This window comes from Pinus tabuliformis, chromosome 4_1, assembly GCF_031772625.1.
Source record: "Pinus tabuliformis cultivar Carrire ecotype Pingquan chromosome 4_1, CPIR1, whole genome shotgun sequence".
Lineage (NCBI taxonomy): Eukaryota > Viridiplantae > Streptophyta > Pinopsida > Pinales > Pinaceae > Pinus > Pinus tabuliformis.
This window is the reverse complement of record NC_142303.1, coordinates 782,610,260-782,627,226: the sequence shown is the minus strand read 5'-3', so window position 1 is coordinate 782,627,226 and position 16,967 is coordinate 782,610,260.

Genomic DNA, 16,967 nt, shown 5'->3' with positions numbered 1-16,967 from the left:
CAGGACTGAGGGACAGGTTCATCTCAATGCACTTGGTTAGAACTTTTCCCAGATTGGACAATGCTTCCTGGAAGTTGGACCCATAAGGAGTGAAGTCATCCATATAGATTTCCACCGAATCATGGACCAGCTCAGAAAAGATGCTCAATACTTCTCTCTGGAAAGTGGCAGGAGCATTGCATAGCCCAAAGGGAAGGACTCGGTAGGCAAAGGTACCCCAAGGACAAGTGAAGGTGGTCTTATCTTGGTCCTCCGGGCTGATTTGGATCTGATTATACCCGCTGAACCCATCTAGGAAAGAGAAAAACTTCTTTCCTGCCAGTCCATCCAACACTTGATCTATGAAAGGCAGAGGGAAGTGGTCTTTCTTGGTGGCTTTGTTCAGTTCTCTGTAGTCCACACAGATTCTCCACTTCCCATTTTTCTTGGGTACCAACACCAGAGGGGAAACCCATTCGCTGTCCGAGATGGGGTAGATGAATCCTGCATCCAACAATTTTTGCAATTCTTCTTTGACAATGTCCTTAAGGGCTGGATTCATTCTCCTCTGAGGTTGCCTGACCGGTCTACAATCTTCTTTAATGTAGATGTGATGGGTACAGACCGAAGGATGGACTCCTTTCATCTCCTTATAGCTCCAAGCAAAAGCATCTAGATGACTGGCCAGCAAGCTACACAGCTCCTTTTTTTGCGAAGGGGATAGGGAGGAGCTGATCATTAAAGTTCTCTCGGGACCAAACTCCACATTCTTAACTTTGGGAGAGGTTGGATCAGTCACACAGAGGTCCACTAAGGTACTGGCTTGAGTATCCCCCACCAATTCCTCTAAGGACAATGCACTGGGAGGTGGATTCTGAATCAAGGTCTTAATCAAATCATCTTCGGTTTGAGGACCTCCCCTGGTGGTTTCTAAGGTGCACAAGGGTGCAGAGTATACCTCATCCTCTTCTCCTTCTTCCAACCAAAGTGGTAATTCATGCTCTAACAGAGGTTGGGCAGGAGGGTATAGGACTAGCTGCTTGGACATAGGACCATTTTTGATGGTCATGTTTCCCGCTCGGCAGCTTATGTAAGCATCCGCAGTGGCTAACCAAGGCCTTCCCAAAATACGGGGGTATCCAGTAAGCTTTGCCTTTGGTTGAAGGACCAAGAAGTCCGCAGGATACTCCCAAGAGTCAACAGAGACAAAGACATCCTCTACAATCCCTTCGGGAGTCACGGTGGAGCGATTTGCCAGTTGCAGGACTGTCGAGGTCTTCCTTAAGGAACCCTGAAGGTTGAGTTTGAGCATGGTGTCCCTGGTCATCACATTAATGGCAGCCCCTAAATCAATCAAGGTGTGGGGTATGATGGTGCCATTGATGTGGACATCAACTACAGGACTCCCAGGATCCAAATACTTTGGACAGATTACTTGCCCCAACATAAGATCAGACAGTTTCCCTATGACATTGATAGTTGAGGCATCTCTTTTTCGCCTGCCTGGGTGCCTGAAACACTTTTCCTTAACCAGTTTGTTGTATATCGGTACATCTTTAATGGCCTGGAGAAGTGGTATTCTCACACACAACTGTTTGAGTTCTCCCAGAAGCTCATTCTCTTCTGGGTTGGGTTGTGTGGTTACTGTTAGTCTCTCAGGAAAGGGTGGAATGGCTTTGGGTTCACTTTCCTGTTTGTCTTCCTCGTCCTCTGGGGGAGGAGGTTGGCGATCTGGAAGAGTCTTACCGGATCGCAGGTTGATCTCCTGGATCTCCACAACATAGGTAGGGCATGTTGTTTCCCCACTATATACCTGCTGGGCCTGTTGGTTGTTGGGGTTTGGGTTCAGTTGAGCAGGCATTTGGGGTTGTCTTGGAGGAGCAGGAGGTAATGTTTGTGGTTGAGCTGGTGGTGGAGGCAAAACGGCGGGAGGAGTGTTGTACTGGAGCCTCCACCCCAGTTGAGGTGCATTCCACTGAGGCTGTGGCTGGACATGTGAGTGAAACGAATGAGTAGTGGGTTGAGGATGGTATTGAGGTGGGTAAGACCACGGAGGAGGTGCAAACCAGGAAGGATGAGCAGGGGGACCCCAAGAAGGCATAGGAGTAGATTGGTTGGGGCTATAATAAGCTTGGGATGCCCCTTGCATCCCCTGCTGGTAAGGTCTAGGTCCATGCGGCCTCCTTTGGTTGAGGAAGTAGAGAGGTTCAGTGGGTGCCTCAGTCCCTTGGTATATGGCTTTAAATCCTGGTAAGGTTGGGCATTGGTTTGTGGGGTGGTCCTCCTCACAAACGAAACATACCTCTACTGAGTGCAATGGACACTCGTTCTTAGGGTGCTTCCTTGTACACCTGGGACAGAAGATGGCCAAAGCCCTCTCAACTTCCTCTTTCTTTTGCTGGATTTGGAATGTATCAAGTTGCATGGCAATGGTCTATCTCACCTCGCTTTTGAGGTCCTCCAACTGATTAGCAAACTCATGCTTGGAGAAAGTAGTACTAGCTGAAAGTGGGTTTCCCCTACCTCTTTTCCAGGCTGCCCTAGAGTGGTTTCTAAACACAGTCTTTATATCCTCATAAGGTAGTTGGTAAATATCTCCTCCAGCTAGCATGTGAAGGGTATCTAGAAGGTCTTCAGGGACTCCTCGGAGCAGGACCAGCTTTAGAGATTCAGGGTCAAGTGTGCACCTGGCCCGTTTATAGCTAAGTTGGAACCTTTCCTCGTAGTCTTCTAAAGACTCATCGTTTCCCATGGTCATCTGAAAGATTTCTCCCTTGGCTTCCTTGGACCTACAGTAGTCCCGGTATTTGGTATTGAAAGCTTGCTGCATCTGAGCCCAAGTGGTGATACTGTTTCCAGGTAACCCCATGAACCAGCGTAGTGCTGCATCCTTGAGGGTAGAGGGAAAGAGTTTCAATTTTTGCTCGTCTTTTGTATAATCATAGGTTCGACAAAGGACAACAAACTCAAACAGGAAGGTATCAGGGTCTTCAGTAGTCAACCCATGGAAGTGAGGTAAAGTGGAGGGGCTTATGTTTTTCATTTTCATGTCTCCATTGGTCTCTCTGATGGGAAAGGCACCTTCTATTCTCTCATCTTCTCTTCTACCGTTTCGGTTTTCAGCCATGGCTTCAGATGGAGTGTTCTCTAACTCTTCTTCTGTTATAGGATCTTCGTATATCTCAGGAGGTTCACCTATAGGTTTTTTTGGATCACTGCCACCAAAGAAGAGAGAAGGTTGACTCAATGATGTGGTGGGGGTATTGGGTAAGAATTTGCCGGTTTTATCTCTGTTCCTACGAGGCATGAAATGGAAAGACTTTTGATTGCTTTTGTTTTTCCTCTGCTTGTACCTGCAAAACTGAAACAGATGGAATTGCAACTAACTAGAATCTATTTTGCGGGAATGAAAATGCGGAATTGAAATGAAAGCAGGAAAGGTCTAATCTATTCTGCTGAAATCAAATCGCGAGAAAGAGATACTAGACTATGCTTGCAAAATTGAAATTCTATTTTACGCTTGCAAAATTGAAATTCTATGTTACGCTTGCAGAATTGAAAGTCTAATATATGAAAGTAGGAAGTGTCTAGTTTACTTTTGCAGAAATGAAATTGCAGAATGGAAATGAAATAAACTATTTAGCAGAAGGCGAGAGTAGGAAAATAGAAGAAAAGCAGCAATCACAAATACTCTGACGCTTCCCCGGCAACGACGCCAAAAAGATGGTGGGCTCCAGTATTGCAGCAATAATGTTGCGACTCCTGGGACTCCCTTCTTTACTTATATCAACCCGGTAGCTCGTAATAAACTTGGAAGCGACGGTGTTGTATGCACAAGTACTAGCTCTTGCCGCAGCTGTCACTTGGTCAGCTGGCACAAGTCCTGTTAGGGGCTTAAGCCAACTTCTATGAGCTCTTAGAAGAAGCTTTTTAACTAATGGACGATAGCTAGCTCAAAGGAAGCTAATCTACTTGCGGAAAGAACTGAAAGCCAAAAAGTAACGCAAACCCTAGCAAACCCTAATTCTACTAGCTAGTCCTACTGATGCAAAGGAGAGAATGCAAACTACTGGAAGGAATGCCATTACTTCTATGAAGGTAAACTACATGTGTCTAGACTACCTCTACCTGAAGAAAACATCTTTTCGGATTTTTGAATAAGTTATTAGAATTATCATGCATATGCCTTTGACTGGCTTTCTACTATGCAGGGGTGGATCAAGGAGGAGAAATGCTTGAAAGAGGTTGGGAAGGTTCAGAGAGGGTCTAAGGAGTCCCTAACACCCTTCCAGAGAGTTTCACAAAGTTTGGATCTCAAGAAACCTCATTTGTGAGCTTCTACAGGAAGTCTGTAGGGGTTCTACAGGAAGTTCAGGATTTTCTACAGGATGTTCAGAAATTTCTACAAGATGTTTAAAAATTGGATTTTGGTGGATGGGTGAGTGAGGGGAGATGCATTAATGGATATGGAGGTAGGATAGGGGTCTGGTAGTGGCCCAGGTATTGGTGGATGGAGTGGTGAGAAGGTGTGGAGAGCTAAATTGGCTCAAAGGAGGCTGAAACAATGATTGTACAAAAAGGTAGGGTTACGTGGGCAAGAGGACAGATGTGAGACGAGGAACCTAGCTAGGAGATGGAACAACTGGCTCTGATGAGGCTTAGGTGGATGAGAGAGTGGTCGAGATGCCCTGCGCAATGTACATTTAACCGAATCAACAACGTCTTACAAATAATCAAATTCCTAGCTAATCTACTCTAACTATCAATAAAACGAATGAACAACAGTGTTATTGGGAAAGAAAACCATGTACATCAACCATGTAGAGAACATTTCAGAGATCTAAACCCATAATTAACTTCTGCAAATGGAAACAGTACACTAAGGATTGCATGGTCAAGCAAACTAGTGTTTTTGTTGGGGCAGCACTGTTTCTTCAGTTCCAGCCCCTGATCCAATAAGGATGAGGTGAAACAGAGAGTGTCGTTGACCCCTTTTTTGGAGCTTCTTCCTGTTATTATCCTACCAATCCATTTTAAACATCTGAAGCAATTCTATTCATAAACAGTGACCTATTTAACCAACACACCTAAATCTACCCAATAGAAATACGTTTCAAATGCATAAAAGGAGAACAACGATGCATAAAGGAAAGGTAACAGTACGAAGAAGGAGGCCCTAGCTGGCCTCCTAAATCTATGGGACTTGGCTGCCCAAACTGTGAGTAGACAACTTCTTCCAAAATCTGCTTGGCTGCCTTCTAGATCCGGTTTTGGTGGCCTTTGGAGCTCGGAGTTGGGGTGAAGATCCCGAGGAAGGCTATTTAATGCCATAGACAACCCCCCTATGAATCCTCAACCCAAGTTTGGCTGTCTTCCAGCCCATGATTGCTCAGTTTTGCTCCAACACGTGTCAAAAAAACCTGAAATGAGCACGTGTTAGCCACTTAGGAAGAGTGACTACCCTTATTCGTACAAATGACATAAACATACTGAAAAATAATGCATAAGCTATGAAAAATGAAGGATTGAACAAGAATAATTAGGCCAAATGAGCCCAACAAGTTACCAAATTTGGGGCTCATCATCACCCCCCTGCTAAAAGGGTTGCTCATCCTCTGAGCAACTAGTCCAGCTCCTCGTCTTTCATTTCTTTAATCGTCGCCCTTACATCCCAGGCTTCTGAAGTAGTATCCTCCTCACTGTCATGGAATCCGGCCTTCCTGTCTACCTCTTCCCACTGCTTATGCTCTTCTTCTTCTGTGCTTCCTTCTAACAATCCCAAAAGCAAAGGTGGACTTAGCTTGAGGCTGATCCAGCTGGCCTGGAGGTTCTGCATAGACTTCTTGTAGGGAGGCACTCGTGCCAAGGCCTCCCTCATTCTAGTTGGAGTGTGATATTCCCTGATTTTGAGGCTGTGGGACAATGTGTTCCACCTACGGGTGCAAGAATGAACACAATTGTCCCCTAATAATCGCTCCATATTCTCGAAGTGTGCTATGGCTTGAGCCTGTCGATCCATGTACTCTAATAAAGCCTGAGAGTTGGTTGCTAGGTGCTGGTGGGCTGATATCAATGCTGTGGGGTCCCCTGGCTCTACTCTAATCAGCAGTGGTTCATGTAGTTCCCAGTTCATGACATTTCTGACCTTTGCTGCTCTATTTTCTTCATGGTTTAACCATGAGGTCATTGCCATAAGCTACATATCCCCTACTGCTGTGTTGGGGCCCCATTAGGTTACATTTCGAAGGACCAAATTATGCAGGTAGAACTCTGATAGCTTGGCCTTGTCTTCTAATGAACTGCTGTTACATAAATCCATGAACTGCTGGGGGTTTTGGATTTGGGAGATACCCCTCTGTGCCAATGTGTTAATTTGGAATTGCAGCCACTGATCTCTTAGGTATAGGCCATAGGATTTGGCCGGCTGCCTACATTGCAGAGCGTCCATTGCCCAACTGGCCATGCAGGCCAATTGTGCCTCCTTTTCTTGCATCTGCTGTTTTAGAGATTGTATCTGTATGCCTGCCTGCAATTCCCTTTCCTGTAGTTGCCGGTTTAGTTCCTCAAGATCAGCTTGCACTCCTTCTTTTTCTTGGGGTTCTGTTGTGGTGTCCTTGGCTGCTGTGTCCTCTTCTTTCCTTTGTCCCTGTAGCTGTAGCTGTCATTTGAGCTGCTCATTTTCTTCCTGTAGAAATACTCGCTGGCAGTTTCCCACATGTTTTGCCATAGCCAATTCTCTTCTTGCCTCCTTGAGTTGTTCCTCCAAGGGACCTATATCTGCTACTCCTTTAGACTTGGCTATTCTCATCCATGTGTGGGTCCTCACTCTTTCTTCCTCTAGTGCAAAGAAAAGCGGCACTGTGAATTTCTGTGGAATGATTTTTCCGGCCTCCAAAAAGTTATAATAAGAGCCCAAGATGGGTTGGGGCCTAGGTTCCATAATGTGCTCTACCTCTTCTTCCTTTTGTGGTGATTTGGCTGCCTCCCCTTCCATTCTTTTGATCTCCTTGAGCCTGGCCAATGTTTCCTGTAGAACAGCTTCAGCATCTTGTAGAGAGGTTTTTGAAGCCAATCTTTCCATTCTCTCCCTCCAGGTAGATGTCTTCAGGCTCCCCCGCTCATAAGTGACTGATGCTTTGAAGGGGGACTTCTCCTTTGGCGAGGTAGGGGTGTCTTCAATGGTAATTGGGTCTTTGGATGGAGGTTGGGGTCTGTCGGTTTTAATTCTTACACTTCTTCTCGCTTTGAGATACAGAGGAGTCTCCCTCTTTCGTTTTTCCTTTGGCTTGGGAGAGGTACCTAGGGTGGCCAGCACAGCTGCTGCCTCCCTAGCTAGAGTTTCGGCTGATTTCTCCTTCTGCTTTCCTTTTTCCGGACTTCTTGTAGAAAGTCCTGTAGTGGCTGGTTTCTGGCTTCCTGTAGAAGTCGTTTTTAAACTTCCTGTAGAAATAGCCTTTTGGTTTTTTGTAGAAACAGATGGCACCGTTTTAGCCTGCTTGGCAGAGGGTGCTTTTTCCTTTAGCTTGGCTGAGGCTGCCTTAGGGGTGCCCTCACTGGCTTGGACTTTCTCAGTCCTTTCTACCCTGCTCTGTAGTCTTTTCTCCTTGAGTGTTGGTGTAATTTTACCACCCCTTGTTTTGGCAGCTTGGCTTTTTTCTTGTGTTCCCTTCTGTTCTTTCTTTGGTGTTTTGCCCAGGGTTTCTTGTCCTTTAACTTTCTTCTCTGCCTGAGTGTGCTCTTTCTCCTCACTGCTGGAGGAAGTGAGCTCCTCGGCCAAAATTCGGATGTCATCACCCTTAGAAAGATTCTGAAAAGTTTCCCAGGAGAGAGGGACGGTGTAAGTGTGGAGTGCATCTTCCATGAGGAGCTTGATAAGCCCATGATGGGCTAGCTGGTCTGGCGTCCCCTCTCTCAGTTTGGTGGCACACTCAATCATGGACTGCAGGGGGAAGTAAGGAATGCTCAACTTTTGCTCTGAGGGTAGGTCCATTTGGTGCCTGAGTTCTCTGAGCAGCCAGAAATGATAGCCATACACGATGCTAAATCGCCCCTCACACGTAATATACTTCATAATTTGGAGGCTGACTTCACTCCAGAACGACTGTAGGCTAGTTCTTCAAACTCCATTCTTGTCCTCTGAAAATTGTTCCTCTGGCAAGAAGAACTCTTTTTTAGCTTTCTGACCCAATTTCCTCTCTTCCTTATCCCAGGGTACCCCCATCGGTAGATCAGTTACTCTGCTAATGAACTGTGGGGTGAGCCTGAGGGTCAATCCTCTGAAGTTGACAACGGCCAATTTCTTTGACTTCGGCTTCAAGGACCTTAGGAATTCTTCTGTAATTTCGTCATCGTGACCTTGAAGCTTGTCACAGAATGACACCCAGTGTGCATGGGAAAACAAGTCCACCACCTCAGGGGTTTCCCATAATTTCTTGGAGTCTGAAGGCTCTTTTCTAATGAACCCTCCTGGCATGGTAAAAAAACTCGTTTTTGTTGTTCTGAACTTGCCTGCTCGTGTACAGAAGGAGAGCTTCGGGGTTTTTCTACACAGAGCGCAGAGCTATGTCTCTGTTATGCACACAGTCATATAAAATTCACAATTTCCCACCGGTGAGCCTTGACAGTGGCTCAATTTTAATTCAACACCCTGGAGAAAATCTCGCATGCAGACTACGACAACAATTTCATGCATCGATAAGAAAACGGCTTTTGAATTCATAAACAAACTTGATTCACACTCTCAACGCATCGAATTCACCACCTTTTGAATTATTTGCATGGGAAAGTTATGTTCAGGCCTACCTTACTAAGAATTGCCACCCTTGACGTGAACAATCCAAGCTTCCTCGCAATGCCGGGCTTCCTGTAGTGCAGCTTTCTTTAGAAATTGTGCACGGCTTCTGGAGAATGTTACAGTGGTTCTGGACTTTCTGAGCAGCAACAGGACATTGGAACAGGCCGAGAAATCGGGCTAACAACCTTCAGAGGATTGAGGACGCATACTCGGCTGCCAAACGGTTGTGAGTAAATGACTGCAGTGTATCATAAGTGATTTAGCCAGCCGATTTTGAATTGCTGCGGAATTCATGGCGCGGGGGTGAGCTGTCCTAGTCGATCCGTTGGCCGACGTCACAGCCATCATTCCGCGGCATGTCCCTGACCGCCGAATCCTTCCCTCTGCATTCACCGCTGCCATTCCTGTTATACTGCCGCTTCTCTCCGACTGGACGCTTCCCATGTGTCAATTGCCCGTCTTTTCGACATAACCAAGGCCATTCGGATCCGACGAGGCCGTCGGACTGGTTGTGGTGGCTAGTTGAATGTCTACCCGACTTGTTCAATTCGTTCATTCTCACAGTCGTGCACATTTAGAGTATAGCTTATGTAATTTGACGAAATAAGGTTAGGCACTTACCTGTGCGGCCGTGGATGTGGTTTTTTTCAGGCTTCAGGACGAGGAATGCTGGATCTGCTTGCTGTTGCTTCGTGTACGGGTGCTAGAGCTATTCTTCATCGGCTGCTGCTGGCTACGAGGCCTTAAGACCTGATTTCCTGGTGGTGTAGGCTGCATGCACCGATTCTACGAGATGCTGGTGTCTCCATGGTACGTGCTCCAGCCGGATCAGCTGCTATAGGATTCCTGTAGGACATCCTGTAGCCGTTTCTCCTCCTGGGGTGCATGCCGAAAGAATTGAGTCGCGTTCACAGGTGCAGGGTCCTGAGATTTCCTTGACAGGTAAAGTGTGTGAGCCTCTGCATGCTTTATTTCCTCCTAAAAAATCTTTTTTTTTTCTCTGACAAAACAAAGTTCTGGGATAACTGTGTAGGTATATTCGGCCATATAGCAGCAATGGTGGTGAAAGGAGGTGAAGGATGGAAGAAAAGAGTGGTTGCATGCCTCCTCAACGGGCTTTAAGCTTCAAATTCTTCTTCATAATCGGTCATGGCCCGCCCAAAGGCTCTACAGGATGTTTCCTGTAGAAATACAGAACTTCCTGTAGAAAGTCCTGTAGCTTCCTGTAGAAGGCTAACCCATGACCAGATTGTGTCCAAACCTTGAAAAAAATGAGGGTTCATGGAGGGAGTGTATGTGAGGTCGCCTGGTAGCTTGGTAGGGACCCTTGTCCTTGAGTTGAGAGGCCTCGTCTTTGCATTGTGTGCCTGCAACCTGCAACAATTTCCAGTGATTAAGCCTGTTTTTTTCTCTTCCTTCATCTTTTTCTTTTCCTTTCTTTTGGTTTCTTCCTTTTTTTTCTTTTTTTCTTTTTTTTTTCTCTTTTTCCTTTTCTTTTAAGAGACAGCAGGGGCGTCTCAATGAGGTTTTCACCCCTACTATCTGCCTTGGGCGCCTCAGAGAGGTTTTCACCCAAGGATCTTTTTATTCCAATTCTTTTTCAGAGAGACAACAGGGGCGCCTCAATGAGGTTTTCACCCCTACCATCTGCCTTGGGCGCCTCAAAAAGGTTTTCACCCAAGGATCTTTTTTTATTTGATTTTTTTCTTTTTTTTTTTGTTATATAATGATGCTCAGAGTATGCCCAAAACAGAGGCAGAACCCTTCTCTATGACCAACACTGATTTTTCCACAGATTTGATGAACTCTTTCCTCGAAAGAGGTTTCTTGTAGATCTTTAGTCGATGCCCATTGACGAGCATGGGGATGGCTTCTTCATCAATGGTCTGAATAAGGACAGAACCATTGTCATTACACTTCTCCACTACATATGGTCCTAGCCATCTTGTCCTCAGCTTCCCCTTGAAATCCTTATGTCTGGAATCATACAGCAGCACCCAATCTCCCGGCTGGAATTGTTTGTCATTGAGGTGCCGGTCGTGCCATATCTTCCTCTGAAGTTGAACCACTTCTAAGTGAAGGAGGGCCTGCATTCGGTGTTCATCTAACCCATTCAGCTGCAATAACCTTTCTTGTTGAGCATGGCTGAGGTCTAGGTCCAGCTAAGCTGCCATCCTCAATGTGTTGTACTCGAACTCGATTGACAGCAAAGCTTTCTTTCGATAGACCAGCTCATAAGGTGTGAAGCCGGTTGTGGTCTTCCAGGTGGTGTTGTAAGCCCAAGTGGCCTCAACCAGGCGATCTGCCCAATCCTTTCTGCTGCTGCTCACCACCTTAGTCAAAATCCCTTCTAATGCTCTATTGGTGACTTCCACCTGCCCATTTGCTTGAGGATGATATGGGGTGGAAGTCCTATGCTTGATCTTGTGATGAGCGAGCAAGTCTTCAACTAAGTTGGAGGTGAACTGGCTTCCTTGATCGGTGACTAACTCTCTTAGGTAGCCAAATTTGTAGAAGATGTTTTCTCTCAAAAACTCAGCCACCTTTTCTTCTGTCGCTGCTTTGATTGCCTTGGTTTCCGCCCACTTTGTCAGATAGTCTGTGCACACAATGATGTAAGACCTTTTCCTTGAAGGAGGGTTGATAGGACCCACAAAATCCATACCCCACTTCTCAAATGGCTCAAGAGTCACTTGAGGTTGGAGAGGAATTTCGTCCCTTGGAGTCAGTTTCCCCATCCTTTGGCATCGGTCACATTGGCTGATATATCTTCTGACATCTTGATGAAGCGTGGGCCAATAGTAGCCTGCCTATAGAATTTTGAAGGCAGTCCTCTTGGTTGCAAAATGTCCTCCACAAGGCCCATCGTGACAGGTTAGGAGGATGTCAAAGACTTCCTCCTCCCTTACACAATGCCTTAAGATCTGATCGGGGCCAAGTTTGAACAGGTTGCCCCCGATCCAAGTGAATGAGGCACTTTTCCTCACGATTCTGCTCTTCTCCTTTGAGGATAGATGCGGAGGGAACTGTGCTGAGACCAGGTAGTTTGCTATGTCAGCAAACCAGGGAGAGAGTACTGAGATAGCGAACAGATGTTCATCTGGAATCTGGTCATCCATTATCCCCTCTTCACCTGCAGGTAAATCCAATCTAGATAAGAAGTCAGCAACAACATTTTCTTTACCTGGTTTGTCAACGATAGTCAAATCAAACTGCTGCAACAAAAGTAACCATCTAATAATATGAGCATTCACATCAGGTTTATTCATTAAATATCTAATTGCAGCATGATCAGTATGTACAAATGTTTGATAGCCAGTGATGTAGTGTCAGAACTTGTTCAGGGAATGGACTACGGCCAAGAACTCTTTCTCAGTTACAATATAATTCATTTATGCCTTGGATAAGTTTTTGCTGACAAAGTATATGGCATATGGAAGTTTTTGTTCAACTTGTCCTAAGGCTGCCCCTATGGCTTTGTTTGAGGCATCAGTGTGGATGTGGAAAGGTAGGGCCCAGTTTGGACCTCTCAAGATCGGGGCGGACACCAACTTATCCTTTAATTCATTCAGAGCCCTCTGACAGTCGTCAGTCCATTTAAACTCAGCATCTTTTGCTAAGAGGCCAAACAATGGCAAGGCTAGCTTACTAAAGTCTTTAATGAATCTTCTATAATATCCTGCTAAGCCTAAGAAACTCCGAACATCTCTTACCTTCTGAGGAGGTGGAACCTTTTTTATGAGAGCAATTTTGTTAGGATCCACCTGTAATCCTTGGCGAGAAATGGTATGTCCTAGCACGGTCCCTTCAGTCATCAGGAATTCACATTTTTCAGGACTGAGGGACAGGTTCATCTCAATGCACTTGGTTAGAACTTTTCCCAGATTGGACAATGCTTCCTGGAAGTTGGACCCATAAGGAGTGAAGTCATCCATATAGATTTCCACCGAATCATGGACCAGCTCAGAAAAGATGCTCAATACTGCTCTCTGGAAAGTGGTAGGAGCATTGCATAGCCCAAAGGGAAGGACTCGGTAGGCAAATTTACCCCAAGGACAAGTGAAGTTGGTCTTATCTTGGTCCTCCGGGCTGATTTGGATTTGATTATACCCGCTGAACCCGTCTAGGAAAGAGAAAAACTTCTTTCCTGTCAGTCCATCCAACACTTGATCTATGAAAGGCAGAGGGAAGTGGTATTTCTTGGTGGCTTTGTTCAGTTCTCTGTAGTCCACACAGATCCTCCACTTCCCATTTTTCTTGGGTACGAACACCAGAGGGGAAACCCATTCGCTGTTCGAGATGGGGTAGATGAATCCTGCATCCAACAATTTTTGCAATTCTTCTTTGACAATGTCCTTAAGGGCTGGATTCATTCTCCTCTGAGGTTGCCTGACCGGTCTACAATCTTCTTTAATGTAGATGTGATGGGTACAGACCGAAGGATGGACTCCTTTCATCCCCTTATAGCTCCAAGCAAAAGCATCTAGATCACTAGCCAGCAAGCTACACAGCTCCTTTTTCTGCGAAGGGGATAGGGAGGAGCTGATCTTTAAAGTTCTCTTGGGACCAAACTCCACATTCTTAACTCTGGGAGAGGTTGGATCAGTCACACAAAGGTCCACTAAGGTACTGGTTTGAGTATCCCCCACCAATTCCTCTAAGGACAATGCACTGGGAGGTGGATTCTGAATCAAGGTCTCAATCAAATCATCCTCGGTTTGAGGACCTCCCCTGGTGGTTTCTAAGGTGCACAAGGGTGCAGAGTATACCTCATCCTCTTCTCCTTCTTCCAACCAAAGTGGTAAGTCATGCTCTAACAGAGGTTGGGCAGGAGGGTATAGGACTAGCTGCTTGGACATAGGACCATTTTTGATGGTCATGTTTCCCGCTCGGCAGCTTATGTAAGCATCCGTAGTGGCTAACCAAGGCCTTCCCAAAATAAGGGGGTATCCAGTAAGCTTTGCCTTTGGTTGAAGGACCAAGAAGTCCGCAGGATACTCCCAAGAGTCAACAGAGACCAAGACATCCTCCACAATCCCTTTGGGAGTCACGGTGGAGCGATCTGCCAGCTGCAGGACTGTCGAGGTCTTCCTTAAGGAACCCTGAAGGTTGAGTTTGAGCATGGTATCCCTGGTCATCACATTAATGGCAACCCCTAAATCAATCAAGGTGTGGGGTATGATGGTGCCATTGACGTGGACATCAACTACAGGACTCCCAGGATCCAAATACTTTGGACAGATTACTTTCCCCAACATAAGATCAGACAGTTGCCCTATGGCATTGATAGTTGAGGCATCTCTTTTTCGCTTGCCTGGGTGCCTGAAACACTTTTCCTTAACCAGTTTGTTGTATATCGGTACATCTTTAATGGCCTGGAGAAGTGGTATTCTCACACACAATTGTTTGAGTTCTCCCAGAAGCTCATTCTCTTCTGGGTTGGGTTGTGTGGTTACTGTTAGTCTCTCAGGAAAGGGTGGAATGGCTTTGGGTTCACTTTCCTGTTTGTCTTCCTCGTCCTCTGGGGGAGGAGGTTGGCGATCTGGAAGAGTCTTCCCGGATCGCAGGTTGATCTCCTGGATCTCCACAACATAGGTAGGGCATGTTGTTTCCCCAGTATATACCTGCTGGGCCTGTCGGTTGTTGGGGTTCGGGTTCGGTTGAGCAGGCATTTGGGGTTGTCTTGGAGGAGCAGGAGGTAATGTTTGTGGTTGAGCCGGTGGTGGAGGCAAAATGGCGGGAGGAGTGTTGTACTGGGGCCTCCACCCCGGTTGAGGTGCATTCCACTGAGGCTGTGGCTGGACATGTGAGTGAAATGAATGAGTAGTGGGTTAAGGATGGTATTGAGGTGGGTAAGACCACGAAGGAGGTGCAGACCAGGAAGGATGAGCAGGGGGACCCCAAGAAGGCATAGGAGCAGATTGGTTGGGGCTATAATAAGCTTGGGATGCCCCTTGCATCCCCTGCTGGTAAGGTCTAGGTCCATGTGGCCTCCTTTGGTTGAGGAAGTAGAGAGGTTCAGTGGGTGCCTCAGTCCCTTGGTATATGGCTTTAAATCCTGGTAAGGTTGGGCATTGGTTTGTGGGGTGGTCCTCCTCACAAACGAAACATACCTCTACTGAGTGCAATGGACACTCGTTCTTAGGGTGCTTCCTTGTACACCTGGGACAGAAGATGGCCAAAGCCCTCTCAGCTTCCTCTTTCTTTTGCTAGATTTGGAATGTATCAAGTTGCATGGCAATGGTCTGTCTCACCTCGCTTTTGAGGTCCTCCAGCTGATTAGCAAACTCATGCTTGGAGAAAGTAGTACTAGCTGAAAGTGGGTTTCCCCTACCTCTTTTCCGGGCTGCCCTAGAGTGGTTTCTAAACACAGTCTTTATATCCTCATAAGGTAGTTGGTAAATATCTCCTCCAGCTAGCATGTGAAGGGTATCTAGAAGGTCTTCAGGGACTCCTCGGAGCAGGACTAGCTTTAGAGATTCAGGGTCAAGTGTGCACCTGGCCCATTTATAGCTAAGTTGGAACCTTTCCTCGTAGTCTTCTAAAGACTCATCGTTTCCCATGGTCATCTGAAAGATTTCTCCCTTGGCTTCCTTGGACCTACAGTAGTCCCAGTATTTGGTATTGAAAGCTTGCTGCATCTGAGCCCAAGTGGTGATATTGTTTCCAGGTAACCCCATGAACCAGCGTAGTGCTGCATCCTTGAGGGTAGAGGGAAAGAGTTTCAATTTTTGCTCGTCTTTTGTATAATCATAGGTTCGACAAAGGACAACAAACTCAAACAGGAAGGTATCAGGGTCTTCAGTAGTCAACCCATGGAAGTGAGGTAAAGCGGAGGGGCTTATGTTTTTCATTTTCATGTCTCCATTGGTCTCTCTGATGGGAAAGGCACCTTCTATTCTCTCATCTTCTCTTCTAACGTTTCGGTTTTCAGCCATGGCTTCAGATGGAGTGTTCTCTAACTCTTCTTCTATTATAGGATCTTTGTATATCTCAGGAGGTTCACCTATAGGTTCTTCTGGATCACTGCCACCAAAGAAGAGAGAAGGTTGACTCAGTGATGTGGTGGGGGTATTGGGTAAGAATTTGCCGGTTTTATCTCTGTTCCTACGAGGCATGAAATGGAAAGACTTTTGATTGCTTTTGTTTTTCCTCTGCTTGTACCTGCAAAACTGAAACAGATGGAATTGAAACTAACTAGAATCTATTTTGCGGGAATGAAAATGTGGAATTGAAATGAAAGCAGGAAAGGTCTAATCTATTCTGCTGAAATCAAATCATGAGAAAGAGATGCTAGACTACGCTTGTAAAATTGAAATTCTATTTTACGCTTGCAAAATTGAAATTCTATGTTACGCTTGCAGAATTGAAGGTCTAATATATGAAAGCAGGAAGTGTCTAGTTTACTTTTGCAGAAATGAAATTGCAGAATGGAAATGAAATAAACTATTTAGCAAAAGGCGAGAGTAGGAAAATAGAAGAAAAGCAGCAATCACAAATACTCTGACGCTTCCCCGGCAACGACGCCAAAAAGATGGTGGGCTCCAGTATTGCAGCAATAATGTTGCGACTTCTGGGACTCCCTTCTTTACTTATATCAACCCGGTAGCTTGTAACAAACTTGGAAGCGACGGTGTTGTATGCACAAGTACTAGCTCTTGCCGCAGCTGTCACTTGGTCAGCTGGCACAAGTCCTGCTAGGGGCTTAAGCCAACTTCTATGAGCTCTTAGAAGAAGCTTTTTAACTGATGGACGAAAGCTAACTCAAAGGAAGCTAATCTACTTGCGGAAAGAACTGAAAGCCAAAAAGTAACGCAAACCCTAGCAAACCCTAATTCTACCAGCTAGTCCTACTGATGCAAAGGAGAGAATGCAAACTACTGGAAGGAATGCCATTACTTCTATGAAGGTAAAATACATGTGTCTAGACTACCTCTACCTGAAGAAAACATCTTTTTGTATTTTTGAATAAGTTATTAGAATTATCATGCATATGCCTTTGACTGGCTTTCTACTATGCAGGGGTGGATCAAGGAGGAGAAATGCTTGGAAGAGGTTGGGAAGGTTCAGAGAGGGTCTAAGGAGTCCCTAACACCCTTCCAGAGAGTTTCACAAAGTTTGGCTCTCAAGAAACCTCATTTGTGAGCTTCTACAGGAAGTCTGCAGGGGTTCTACAGGAAGTTCAGGATTTTCT